The sequence below is a fragment of the Delphinus delphis genome, chromosome 9 (genome assembly GCF_949987515.2).
Source record: "Delphinus delphis chromosome 9, mDelDel1.2, whole genome shotgun sequence".
NCBI lineage: Eukaryota > Metazoa > Chordata > Mammalia > Artiodactyla > Delphinidae > Delphinus > Delphinus delphis.
In genome coordinates, this window is record NC_082691.1 from 105807074 (window position 1) to 105819109 (window position 12036).

The 12036-nt window shown below is 56.2% G+C and overlaps 1 protein-coding gene and 1 long non-coding RNA gene across 3 annotated transcripts in view; one reads left to right on the forward strand and one right to left on the reverse strand.

Moving 5' to 3' along the window:
• Positions 1 to 447: 447 nt before the first annotated feature.
• On the reverse strand, positions 448 to 7954 carry LOC132431332 (uncharacterized). The gene is made up of 3 exons (XR_009520707.1): positions 7690 to 7954; positions 7427 to 7539; positions 448 to 583 (listed from the first exon to the last, which is right to left on the reverse strand). It is a non-coding gene; the product is annotated as an uncharacterized lncRNA (long non-coding RNA).
• Positions 7955 to 11255: 3301 nt separating this feature from the next.
• Positions 11256 to 12036, forward strand: part of DNAJB6 (DnaJ heat shock protein family (Hsp40) member B6) — a 67621-nt gene continuing 66840 nt past the window's right edge. For both annotated transcript variants that reach the window (XM_060021203.1, XM_060021205.1), the window contains exon 1: positions 11256 to 11395. The gene's annotated coding sequence lies outside the window, so the exon portion shown is untranslated. The remainder of the gene's footprint in view (positions 11396 to 12036) is intronic.

Below are 12036 nucleotides of genomic sequence, written 5' to 3' on the forward strand. Positions count from 1 at the left end.
TCCTCAACACCTCTGGCAGGATTTGAACAGTGCGCTGGGTGTGTGCGCTGACTGGTGCGGATTTTATACGCAGGAATGACTCACTGCCAGCAGCGCCGGCCCTCTCGCCTCTTACACCATGACAGCCGCTGGGAGCATCGCCGCCCCATCTCTCCCACACGCCAACCACAGCCCTGTTTCCCAGACGAGCCGCTCCACCGTCAGCACTTCCAGCTTCCGACTGGACACCAGGGGCTTCCCCAGCTGGCGGTGTCTTTGTGTTGATTAGTAAGTTCTAACTCTTGCAGAAGAATTATAGTCGTTTTTCCTGTCGTGCCAGTTTCTCGACTGCTTTCTCTTGGGATTCAGAAATACATATGTATTTCTTGAGAACTGCCTGGAAGGAAGTTCTTCAATCAGGTTTAGCCACTCGCCGGCCAGGTTCAAGTTGATGAACAGGTCGCCGGGGCCAGCACCGCGTGGGTGGGCAGCTGGGGCACAGCCGAGTGGCCACAGGGGCTGGGGGGGCCCTTCACCTGGGTCCCTCCTGGCCCAGAGACCAACAGTTCTGTCGGGTTAATCAAACGAGTGGGCACTGAGACATCTGTTTGGCACAGGGAGAAAAGAGAGGTTCTATTCAGATTTAACTTTTTAAAAAAATATTAAAAACGTAGGCTTTATTGATATTTCACAAATAGATCGACTTTAAAAAAAAACAAAATTGGCTACTCATTAGCACGTTAGCTCTTAACTGGGGACAGCGCTTTAGCTTGGGTTTTGAAGCTGTCAGCAAGGAACGCCCGTCTGCTCCGAGCCTGCTGGGGCTTCACGCAGCGTAGACTTTACAGATGCGCGTCATGGCGCGCACACCCCTCTCATCCATCGGGGTGTCAGACCCTGCAGGTTTGACCACTGGCCAGACCAGGAGCGGCAGAACACTGCCGCCAGACCCGGGACGAGCCACGCCCGTCGCCGAGGGGCTTTGAGAGCGCAGGGGCTGGGGGGATGCCGCCGGGTCCACCAGGGACCCTGCCCGGCCTGGTACTGGGGCCTCGGTGCCCTGCAGGCTGGTTTTGGCCAGGACTCGTGGGGTGTCCCTGGCTTTGGGGCCACCAACCGGTCCTGCTGAGGCAGCGGGCTCAGGCAGGGCCGACAAAGAGAAAATAAAGCGCTCACTAAAGACCCAGCTTCCCACAGAAGCTGTGAAAAGTGGATGTAATTTCCCTGAGACACTCTCAGAGACTCTGCTCTACAGGCTGCCCAGGGACAGGGACGCCCCGGGGCTGGGCTTCCTCTGGGCGTCCCTGAGCTCCCCTGCCCCTCCTGCTGTCCTGGCAGCTCGTCCATCTGGAACCTTCGGGGGACCACACTGTCCTTGTTTTTGTTAAGGGCCTTCTTAGGAGAAAGTGCTTTTTGTTTGTTGAGACTTCTCCCCTGGACACGCCCGCGTTTTAGAACAAAAGGACAGCGCTTAACCCAGGTGACCAGACCTGGGACAGGCCAGAGGCTTCACCCTCCTGCAGGCTCACGGGGCACCAGGGCGGCACCAGCTGACCTTTGTGCCCAACAAGTCCTTCTGTGTCACCAAGGCTGGCGCTGTTCAAGCACCGTAAAAAGACGGCCGGTCGGAAGCACAGGCAGCCAGTGTCCCCGCTCACAAAATGGGCAGCAACCCGAGACCCACGCGGGACTTGGCCCCTGACACAAGGAGCCGGGAGGACTAAGCAGTAAACTGAAGTGAACTGGAGGCTTCTGTTAGGCGGTCACCTGGAGGGGACATTTGGGAGGCTGGCCGGCTGGGCGGTCAGGACTGGTCCCCCGCGCCGCCCCCCGGGCTCACTCAGGCTCACAGAGACCATGATGTCCCGGGTCACAGGGCGGCCCTGGACGAAGTGGGGGGAAGCAGGCCTTGCTGCCGGCACCCCGGGGAGCGGCCCGGAGCAGGGCAGGAATCCTGAGAAGCCCGTCCGCCCTGCTTCTCCCCACCTGCAGGCCTCTCTCTGGGAACCTGGGGCCTCGGGGCCAGGCCCCTCCCAGCCCCGCTCTCTGGGAAAGAATGGTCCCTCGGCCCTGAATGGTGCCTCTGTCTCGCCAGACGGCAGACTCATCTCATTGGCACAGATGCGTAGCCAGCCGCAGCCTCGGGCCTAGCAAGGCAGCCTCACCAGAGGGTTTCCTCCAGGGGCGCCCGGGGGATGCTTCTCCCCCAGAGAAAGTGTGCGGGGGTGGCCGCCTGGGCCGGGGTGGGGAGGGCTCGGGGGCTGGAGCCCTCCTGCCTGTGGGTGGCGGCAGAGCCGGGAGGAGCCTAAGAGAGGGACGGGAGTCAGGCAGGACGTCGGGCAGGGGCCAGAGAGGCATGGGCGCATCGCCCCGCAGAACAGGGCCGCCTGAAAGGGCTTCTGTCCCCAGCCATCGCCCCATCTGTGGGCCCCATGCCCGCCACCCTCCCCATTAGTCCTGTCGAGCAAGGCCTCAAAGGCTGCCGGTGAAAATGGCAACGTGTTCCCAGAACCAAGGTGAGTGCCCAGGGCCCAGTCGGTTATCTGGGGTGCCTGTGGCCAGGAGGGCGTCGCCTGGGTGCCCCAGGGAAAGTTCGGGAGAAAGGCCAGGCCTCCTGGCCTCCGAGCCTCCCAGTGAGGGAGGGGCCCCTGCAGCACGTCCGCCCTGGGATGCAGATGCTGAGGGGAGCAGTGGGTGTAACTGCAAAGCCCTCAGAGCAGCTGAGCGACAGGTAAGAGTCACTTGTTGTTTCATCATCCCTTGCAGTGAGCCTCACCCCTGTGTGGGGCCCAGGAATGGGAATTCTGAGTTGAATTCTGCAGTGTCTGGGAGGGGGGCCCCTGACCCAGCACCAGGTGGGCGTACAGGGGGTAAAGGAGAAGGGGAGCCAGCAGGCCCCCACCTTGGGTCGCGAGAGCCACGTGGGAAAGAGTCTGAACAATAATTCCCAAGTTATTCAGCCTCAGCAAGGGAGGAAATCCTGACACCTGCTGCAACGTAGATGAATGATAAGGACGAGAAGCTCACGGAGAGAAGCAGATGCAGAAGGGAAAATATGGTTTGGCTCCACTTACATGTGGCCCTAGAGTCGTCAGAAAGCAGATGGTGGGGGCACAAGGGCTGGGGAGGAGGACGGACAGTCGTGTTTAATGGGGACAGAGTTTCGATTTGGGAAGATGAGAAAATTCTGGAAATTCTGGAGATGATGACGGTTGCACAACAATGTGAATGTGCTTAGTGCTCCTGAGCTGTGCACTTAAACCTGGTTACAGTGGTAAATTTGTAATGAGTATCTTACTGCAATTAGAAAAAGAAGAAAAGAAAAAATCCAAAAGTAAAGATAAAAAACATATCTGCAGGGGCTTCCCTGGTGGCGCAGTGGTTGAGAGTCCGCCTGCCGATGCAGGGGACACGGGTTCGTGTCCCGGTCCGGGAAGATCCCATATGCCCCGGAGTGGCTGGGCCCGTGAGCCATGGCCGCTGAGCCTGAGCGCCCGGAGCCTGTGCTGCGCAACGGGAGAGGCCACAACAGTGAGAGGCCCGCGTACCGCAAACAAACAAACAAACAAACAAAACAACAACAACAAAAAACATATCTGCAGGCAAGGGCAGATGAGAACAAACATGGGGTTCGGAAGTAGGGGGTCAGGAAATGGCACTTCGAGAGCCTGCTGTGAGCAGGTCTGGGCCCCGTGCTAGCCTGCCTTCCAGGAGGGGCAGTGGTCCTCCCGTGGCAGGTGCTGGCTGGGCTGCCTGAGGTCAGTGGCCCTGATAGATAAGGGAAAGGACAGTGATTGCCTTTGGGGTGGAGGACTCATTCGTGCTGTTTGAGTATTTACTTTGGGCTTATGTTAATGTCACAATTTAAAGCATTATTTTTAAATGTGACATTTAAAAATATTTAATATTAGTTATTAAATAATATTTATATTATTAACTAATATTAAAGGTTAAGATGCTGGGACTTCCCTGGTGGTCCATTGGTTGAAACTTCGCCTTTCAATTCCGGGGGCACAGGTTTGATCACTGGTCAGGGAGCTAAGATACCACATGCCATGCAGCCAAACAAAAGCAAAAATATAAAACAGAAGCAATATTGTAACAAATTCAATAGAGACTTTAAAAATGGTCCAGGGGCTGCCCTGGTGGCGCAGTGGTTAAGAATCCGCCTGCCAATGCAGGGGACACGGGTTCAATCCCTGGTCCAGGAAGATCCCACATGCCGCGGAGCAACTAAGCCCGTGTGCCACAACTACTGAGCCTGTGTGCCACAACTACTGAAGCCCGAGTGCTCTAGGGCCCGTGAACCACAACTACTGAGACTGCCTGCTGCAACTACTGAAGCCCGCGTGCCTAGAGCCCATGCTCTACAGCAAGAGAAGCCACTGCAGGAGAAGCCTGTGCACTGCAACAAAGAGTAGCCCCTACTCGCTGCAACTAGAGAAAGCCCACGTGCAGCAACGAAGACCCAACATAGCCAAAAAAAAAAAAAGGGTCCACATGAAAAAAAAAAAAAGGGTCAAGATGCGCCATTGCCGCAGGTCAAACATCTTCTTTGTCCCCAAACCTTCAATGAAGGGCGATGTGATTCGCTGTGAGCAAGCATGCGTGTGGAGTGAGTGTGTGTGTGTAGGAATGGGAGTGTGTACATGTGTGTGCAAGTGTGCATGTGTGTACCTGTGGTCCTGCAGCACCACTGGCCCAGGCCTGGCCTGGAGGAAAATCGTCCACGGGGCACGGGGGGGGGTCTCACGCCTGTGAGAGGGGCTCGCTTCCCCTTGCCCGTGGCACTTGGGCCCAGAGCCCCGACCTTCCACGTCCACACTGCAGAGAGATGGGCCTCGGCCAGGCCCACAGGGGGACTGGCAGGAAGGGCTGCAAGGCCTTGGGTCAAGGCAGCGGAGCACCGACTGCAGCCCCGGCACAGGTGAGTGCTGAGTAAGGCTGGCTGGGACCTGCGGGCTCAGCCCTGGGTGGGGGACGGCAGGGCAGGGCTGCCAGGCGGCTAACTCCAGGTCAAGCCCTAGAAACCTCCGGGCCTGCGCTGGACTGTGGCCCAGGTCCCCGTGGGTGAGGGGGCAGCCTGTCCACGGGGTGTGGCTGGGCCTGCCATCAGCAGGTGAAACCCAAGGTGCGCAGTCTCCTGGAGGCTCACAGAGGCCCACGGGGTCTTATCAGGACCCTGCCCTGTACCTGCTTCAAGCTGTGTGCCCCACCCCCCACCCAGGAGCCCTGACCCGGGCACAGTGGGCCCTGACCTCCACCTGAGCACAGGAACCTTCTGGAAATGTTCTGATCCATGGTGGAGCTGGGGCCCAGGTGAGCGCACTGTTACCTGGGCTCTGAGGGCAGGAAAGCCCTTCCCACAAGAGGGACGTTCGTCCCCACTGCCCCGGGGGCACCGTATTTCCAGGGTCACAGAAATAGCACGAGTCCGTTTCACGAGGGGTGTTTTGTCCTGCTCCAGGGGCCCTTCTGTTAGGACTCACCTCTCCAGGTCTGAAGACATTTAGGCCAAAAGGCAAAAATGTCCAAGCTGCAAAGACGAGTCATTGATCACAGTGTGAGCATCCCATTCAGTCATCAGCCTAAGAATTGTCTCCCTGGTTTGCAGCCCAGTCGCTGCGTGGTGACAGCCTCCCGCCATCTCCCGGCCACACATTCAAGTGCTTGTTCATCATTTATCCATGCAATGGCCTCCTCTTGGGCACCTGCTGTGTGCTGCCCTGTACCGGCTGCACCACACGGGTCATGCAAAGCCCCTGACCTCACGCAAGGACAGCGCAGTGGGAAAGGCAGACCCTGCGCTCGTGGTTCCACCAACAGGCTTTTAATTAGAGCTCTGGAAGGTGCCACGAAGGAAACCGATGGTCTCAGCTTGTAAGGATGGACCTAACTGTACTGGACCGAACTTGAGTCTGCTCGCCTGACACAGCAAAGCCAGTCTTCTGACACCGGGTTGTGGTGAAGGGAAGCGCAGCGTTTATTGTCGGTGCCAAGCACAGAGAACAGGCAGCTCGCGCTCAAAAGACCCAAACCCCCCAGTGGCTTTCCGGGAAGGGGTTTTAGAGGCGACACTTTTGGGGAGGGCTGCGGGCCGTGCACTTTCTTCTGATTGGCTGGTGGTGAGGTAACAGGGTGGCGGTTCAGGAATCTCAGTCATCAGCCTCTGGGGGCTATAGTGCTTGTGGTCAGCTGTGGCCAGCACCACCCTTCACCTGTTTCTGCAGATCAGCTCAAGGACATGCCTCAGGTTGTTATGCGTATCCCTTGAGGAGGAGCGAGGACTGTGTTGTCACTGAATTATTACCATTACTTCCTTGCTTCACTGCTTCACCTGTGAATCTGCATTCCCTCACGTCCGTAACTAGTAACTGCTTGAATCTGCTCTTTGGAACTCAGGGAAGGCCTAGGAGACTGAAGCCTTTCTCTACAAGCAAGAAACGGGGGATCACGGAGGGGCTTTTGTACCCGGGAGAGCCTCACAGGATCCTGCTCAGTTTCAATCCCCCCTTTTTTTTTAAAATTTATTTATTTTTATTTTTTGGCTGCGTTGGGTCTCTGTTGCTGCGCGCGAGCTTTTCTCTAGTTGCGGCTAGCAGGGGCTACTCTTCGTTGTGGTGCTCGGGCTTCTCATTGGGTGGCTTCTCTTGTTGCAGAGCACAGGCTCTAGGCACACGGACTTCAGTAGTTGTGGCATGTGGGCTTCAGTAGTTGTGGCTCGTGGGCTCTAGAGCGCAGGCTCAGTAGTTGTGGCGCACAGGCTTAGTTGCTCCGCAGCATGTGGGATCTTCCTGGACCAGGGCTCGAACCCGTGTCCCCTGCATTGGCAGGTGGATTCTTAACCACTGTGCCGCCAGGGAAGCCCCACTTTTCTTTTTTTGTTTGTTTGTTTTTTTGGCTGTGCCACGCAGCATGTGAGACCTTACTTCCCTGACCAGGGATTGAACCCATGCCCCCCCTTAGAAGCAAGGAGTCTTAACCACTGGACTGTCAGGAAAGCCCAATCCCCCTTTTCTTTGATATTCCTCAATCCTGAGGGCAACAGGGACAGGAATGAGGTTTTGGAGAGGATGATTATAAATCCAGCAAAGGAACTCGGTTTGAGGGGGACCTGGCTTCATAGCCTGTAGAAGTGCTAATAATTTGGACTGAACTGTGAGAAATGAGGACCTGGCCAGGCAGCGGAGGAGGGCTCCAGGCAGAGGGAGCAGCCTCGCAGAGGAGGGAGCGAAGGCAGGAAGACGGAGCTCCAGACCTCAGGAGAGCGCAGGTGGGGGCCAGCCGGCAGGGCAGAGTCCGGGGCATCCCGTCCCCGACTGGGGGGCCCCTCCCTTCCAGGGCCCCGCCTCTGTGTGGGGGGGAGCCGCTCCTGTGCGTCACACAGGGAGGCCCCCGACCTGCCCCAGCAAGCCATCCGTGGGGCCTGCAGCGGCCTCTCGCTTACCTCATCGCTCTCGATCCCAAAAGGCTCCCTCTAGGCTGCCACGTCTCACGGTTGCACACAGAGCCCCTGTCACAGCCAGCAGGTCCCAAGTCCTTGGCGAAAACGTCTGTGGACTGAACGGAGGCAAGGTGGGCTCCGGTTTCACAGACAAGCGCGAGATGTGGGGAGTCAAGGGGGCATCGAGGGGGTTGAGGGGCGCGCGTCTCCAATGGGGCCGGCCCAGGGCCGTGACCTCACGGCCCCCCTCCTCTAGCCCCTTTCACCTGAGCCTCCTGACTTGGGTGCACAAGAGGGGCTGCAATTCCCTTTCGGTTCTCATTGATCAAGGTGGCCATCAATGACCCAATCTGAGGGCATTATTTCTCCGTCTCCCCATTGGCAAGCTTGGAATTCCCTAGAGGTGCCAGATGATGTTTCTGTGAGGCCAAAAAGCAAAGACATCTTCCAGCAGCAGAAACCCCCAAGGCTCTGACTGGTGAGAATAGCTCTCCCACAGGAATTGTACCTGGGCCGGATGTCCTTCTCCCAGGTCAGGCACCCACTTAGGAGAGGAACTCCTTTCTTATGTAATGTGTGGGTTGTCCTAAAGTGTCACGGTTTCCTGTTGACACCCTTGCGTCACCTCTTGACAAACAAAGGCCACGTGGGTCTGCCCTATGTCAAGTCTGGGGCCCCTGGCCCCATAGCAAAATGTTCAGTCATCCTGCTAAGGCATCGACAGGGTAACATATTGCTAAAGAGAAAACCAGGCCCCAGAGAGCGTCACTTGTGCTCAAGCCCAGGGCACCTGACCTAACAGCAGGCTCGACCTCCCCAGGAATGTAATCTTAATCCACCAATCTGGAATTTCTTTAGCACCAATGAGGTCATCTGCCCCGGGGCCTCTCCATCCCCCGAGGAAGCAGTGTGATAGAGACTCCACCTTCCTCCAAAGACAACGCCTGGCCTGAAACCAACCTGCTTTTCTTTCACTCACAGCTCCTTGCCCCACCCTCCTGCCTAAGAAAACCTTTCGTTTCGTCTGCGCCCCCTCGGAGGCCCTGCTGTTTATCGGCTGCGGTGCTGCCCATCTGTGAATCGCTTCGCAAAGCCAGTTAGGAATCTTCAAATTTACTGGGCTGAATTTGGTTGTTAACAATATTTACCTTTGAAATTGAACACAACGCTCATGGCTCATCCATATTCTGAGTATGGGAAGCACGTTTGACATCAAAACCTGCCTGGGACCCCTCAGGTAGCAGCAATTATAATTTGGTTATTTACTGTAGGAGAGAAGTTCAGGAGCACTTACAGTGAGTCTTATTTCACTAATCAGAGCCGCATACACGTTTTGTCTCGTACAATTCTAGGAGCCGTACTTTTCATCTACATCCGAGTTTGCTGTGTGCACGATGTCCCGGGGCTGCGGTCCCCCAGGAGGAGCCCCTGACCTGGGAGGTGCAGCTTCAGGAAGGAAAACCGGCCACCTTTACCAGATATCGGTTGTTGGGGGTTGAATTGTGTCCCCGCAGAAAGAGATGTTGAAGCCCCGGGACTTGTGAATGGGGCCTTATTTGGAAATAAGGTCTTTGCAGAAGCAGGAGAAACTCTGAGAACAGAGAAGAAATTTACCCTTTTGTAGGGAAATTTACATTTATAAGGGAAACCTCCATTCCTAACACATCTCCCCCTCTGTACCCGGAAAAGGAGGACGATTCTAAACCACAGAACTGCTTAACCTTGGAGAAGGCAGCAGACTGAAATCTGCATAACAACCTTACCCTTGTTTACTGCACTTTTCCTTGTAACCTCCCTTAACTGGCTCCCCTCCCCCCTTCCCCTTCCCCCAACATCTTTGTCTTTATTTAAAGATGGTGCTTAAAATGATGGCTTGGATACCTCCTGGAGTTTACTAAATTTTCCTGGTGTCTCCCATGTATACCTGTGGTATACATGTTAATAAACTTGCATTTGTTTTTCTCCTGTATCTGTCTTTTATTATAGGGAGTCTTAGCTAAGAACTCAAAAGCAAAGAGGGAAAAAGCTGTATATGTTCACGCACACACACACACACGAATACGATTTTACAAAAATGGGATCACTATATCAACAATGCATCTTGGATACATTTGATGTTAATAAGTATAATTACATTATTACTTTTACGGCCTGCAGAGTATTCCTGATAAGGAGGAACTGATTACCTGCAAAGCTGTGATCAATAACCTTGCATGTACTTTTTTCTTTCATTCTCTGTTCTTGCATTTATTGCCTCAGGGCAAATTTTTACAAATGTTATTCTTTGATCACAGATAAATTTCGCAGTAGAGCAATAATTGCTAAACTGTCTCAGTTTAGCAATTATTCGGGACCTTCACCTTCGGTTCCTGGACTCACAGGTGGGCTTGGCAGGATGTGTGTGCATGCACGCCTGTGTCTACAAATTTTCTATCACTTGCACGTTTTGCTGGGGAGAAGTCCATGCCTTTTGTCAGTTTCTCTGAGAGGCCATAACACAGAAGAGCTGTGATTTACTGAGTATCTCTATGTGCCAAGCATGGAGCCAAGCACATACAATTAACCTTCACATGAAGCCTTCGTCTCCATTTTACACACGAGGAAACAAAGTCACAGAGCCTCCCTCCTCTTCCAGACATCCTGCAAAACACAGATTCGTCACCACCTGGCTTCCCTTGCCTGCCAGGTAACAGCCCAAGGCCTTTCCCACTGTCTTCCGAGGCCAACCAGCCTCCCCACGTCTCTCCGAAGGCCTTGCACTCCAGATCGGATCCTCGCGGTTCCACGTTGAAGCGACTTCCACTGGAGTAGCGTTTCCAGCAGCACCGCTATCTGGGCTAACGCTAACTTTGCAATAAGTCTTTAATCTTTGACGATCTTCTCTGTTGTCCGCAAAGAGCTCCTTAAATATGGAGCATTACCTAATTTTCAGGGTGTTTGTTCCCCCAGAACGCCGAGAGACGCCTTGTTGGTACTGGTTGGTTTCTCTCCTGACACAGTTAACTCACTGCACTGGCAGACGTTTTAATAAATAAATATTTATTTATTTTTTGGAGGAAGACCAAGCTATTTGTGGCTAGTCTACTATTTAGACTCCAAGTCTCTGTGCTGTCTGAATACCGAGGTTAGCTCCCAATTGCGTTAAGTAGGGACTCATTTAAATGTGAGCTGTCACACGACAGCACTGTCAACGCCGGGAGGGAAAGAAAACCCCGGGGACCGGCTGGCAGGTAGGGTCGCGTGCGGCGGAGCCAGGTGCTTAGGCGCTGCAGGAAATTCCAGCCCCGCCGAGGTCATCTCAGCTTCACCAGGAGTTGCTAACACCCAACACCGCTGTGCCTCCCCTGACCAGGGATTTCTATAACCTACCAAAGGAGGGAACGAAGAATTGACTCCGAATAAAACAGTTTTCTTTTGCTAACTGGTCACGTGCTGGTCACCTGCTAAGAAGTAGGTGCGTAACACAGGGAGGGTTTACACAAGAAACGGCTCCTGAAAATACGGTCTCTGATCTCAAGTGGGAAGAACAAGACCCACGGCCCCCCGGCTCTCCAGGGTCCCAGGCGAAGGGCGGGTCAGCGGCCTACCCCTTGGGCCCCGGGGACACCCACCAGCCGCGCAGACCCACCGACAGGACCCCACGCGCACCGCCGTTAAGCGCCGGCGACGGGGCCTCGACTGCGCACGCGCGCTGCCCGCTGCGTCCCGGGCCACGCAGAACCTTCGGGAAGGCGGGGGCGGAGGGGGCGGCCGGGGCGGGGCGCATGCGCGGCGTCAGGGCCGGGCGGAAGTGTCGTAGCCGCGCCGCCGCCGCGTGACGCACTTCCTGTTTGTTGTTGGAGAAAGGAGAGAAAGGAAAGCGCGAGGACCGTTGCAGCGCAGCCGCCACCGTCAGCCGCGCTGCAGTGTCGGAGCCGAGGAGCCTCGGTCACCGCTCCGCCGCGCCTTACGCCGCCGGCTCCCGTGTCCTCGGTGAGGGCCGCCAGCGGCCGGGGGGGCGGGCCCGGCGGCCCACCTGACCCGGGCCCTGGCCGCGGCGGGCCGGGGGCCGGGCTTGGTGTGAGACCGGGGTTGGGGGCGCGGGGGCGCGGTGGGCAGGCCGGGGGCCGCGGGGGGCAGGCCGGGGTCCAGCTCGTTCCTCGCGGCCCCCTCCCCCGGGCCCCTCCCCTTGTCCTGGGGGGTCTTCTCCTCCCCGCGTCCTGGGGGCCGCGCGCCGGTTGTTGCGGGCGGGGGCGGCGCTGCCGCGTGGGAGGCTGGGTTTTCACTCGGTTTTAAGGCCCCACATAGACGGCCCTGAAGCCAGGAGGAGGTAAGTGTGCAGGAAGAGTTGAGGTTCGTGGGAGGCCGCGCTGCCTAGCGCGGAGACCGGGAAGCGGGCGGGGGACGCGAGGCCGCGTGTCGGGAACTCCCCGCTGGCTTCTCCGAAGTGTGTCGGAGATGGAAAGGAAACGCCTGGCTTTCGGCCTACTTAAAAAGCCAGTTTGCTGGGTTTCGCTTCGGGGTGCACCGCAGTTTATATAGCTGAAGTTTCTGTCAACTTTTGCCCAAGTAAGGAAAGAACTGACGCAGGAAGTGGAAATTGGAAACTTGTGTTGTCTCGCGAAACGTTTTCA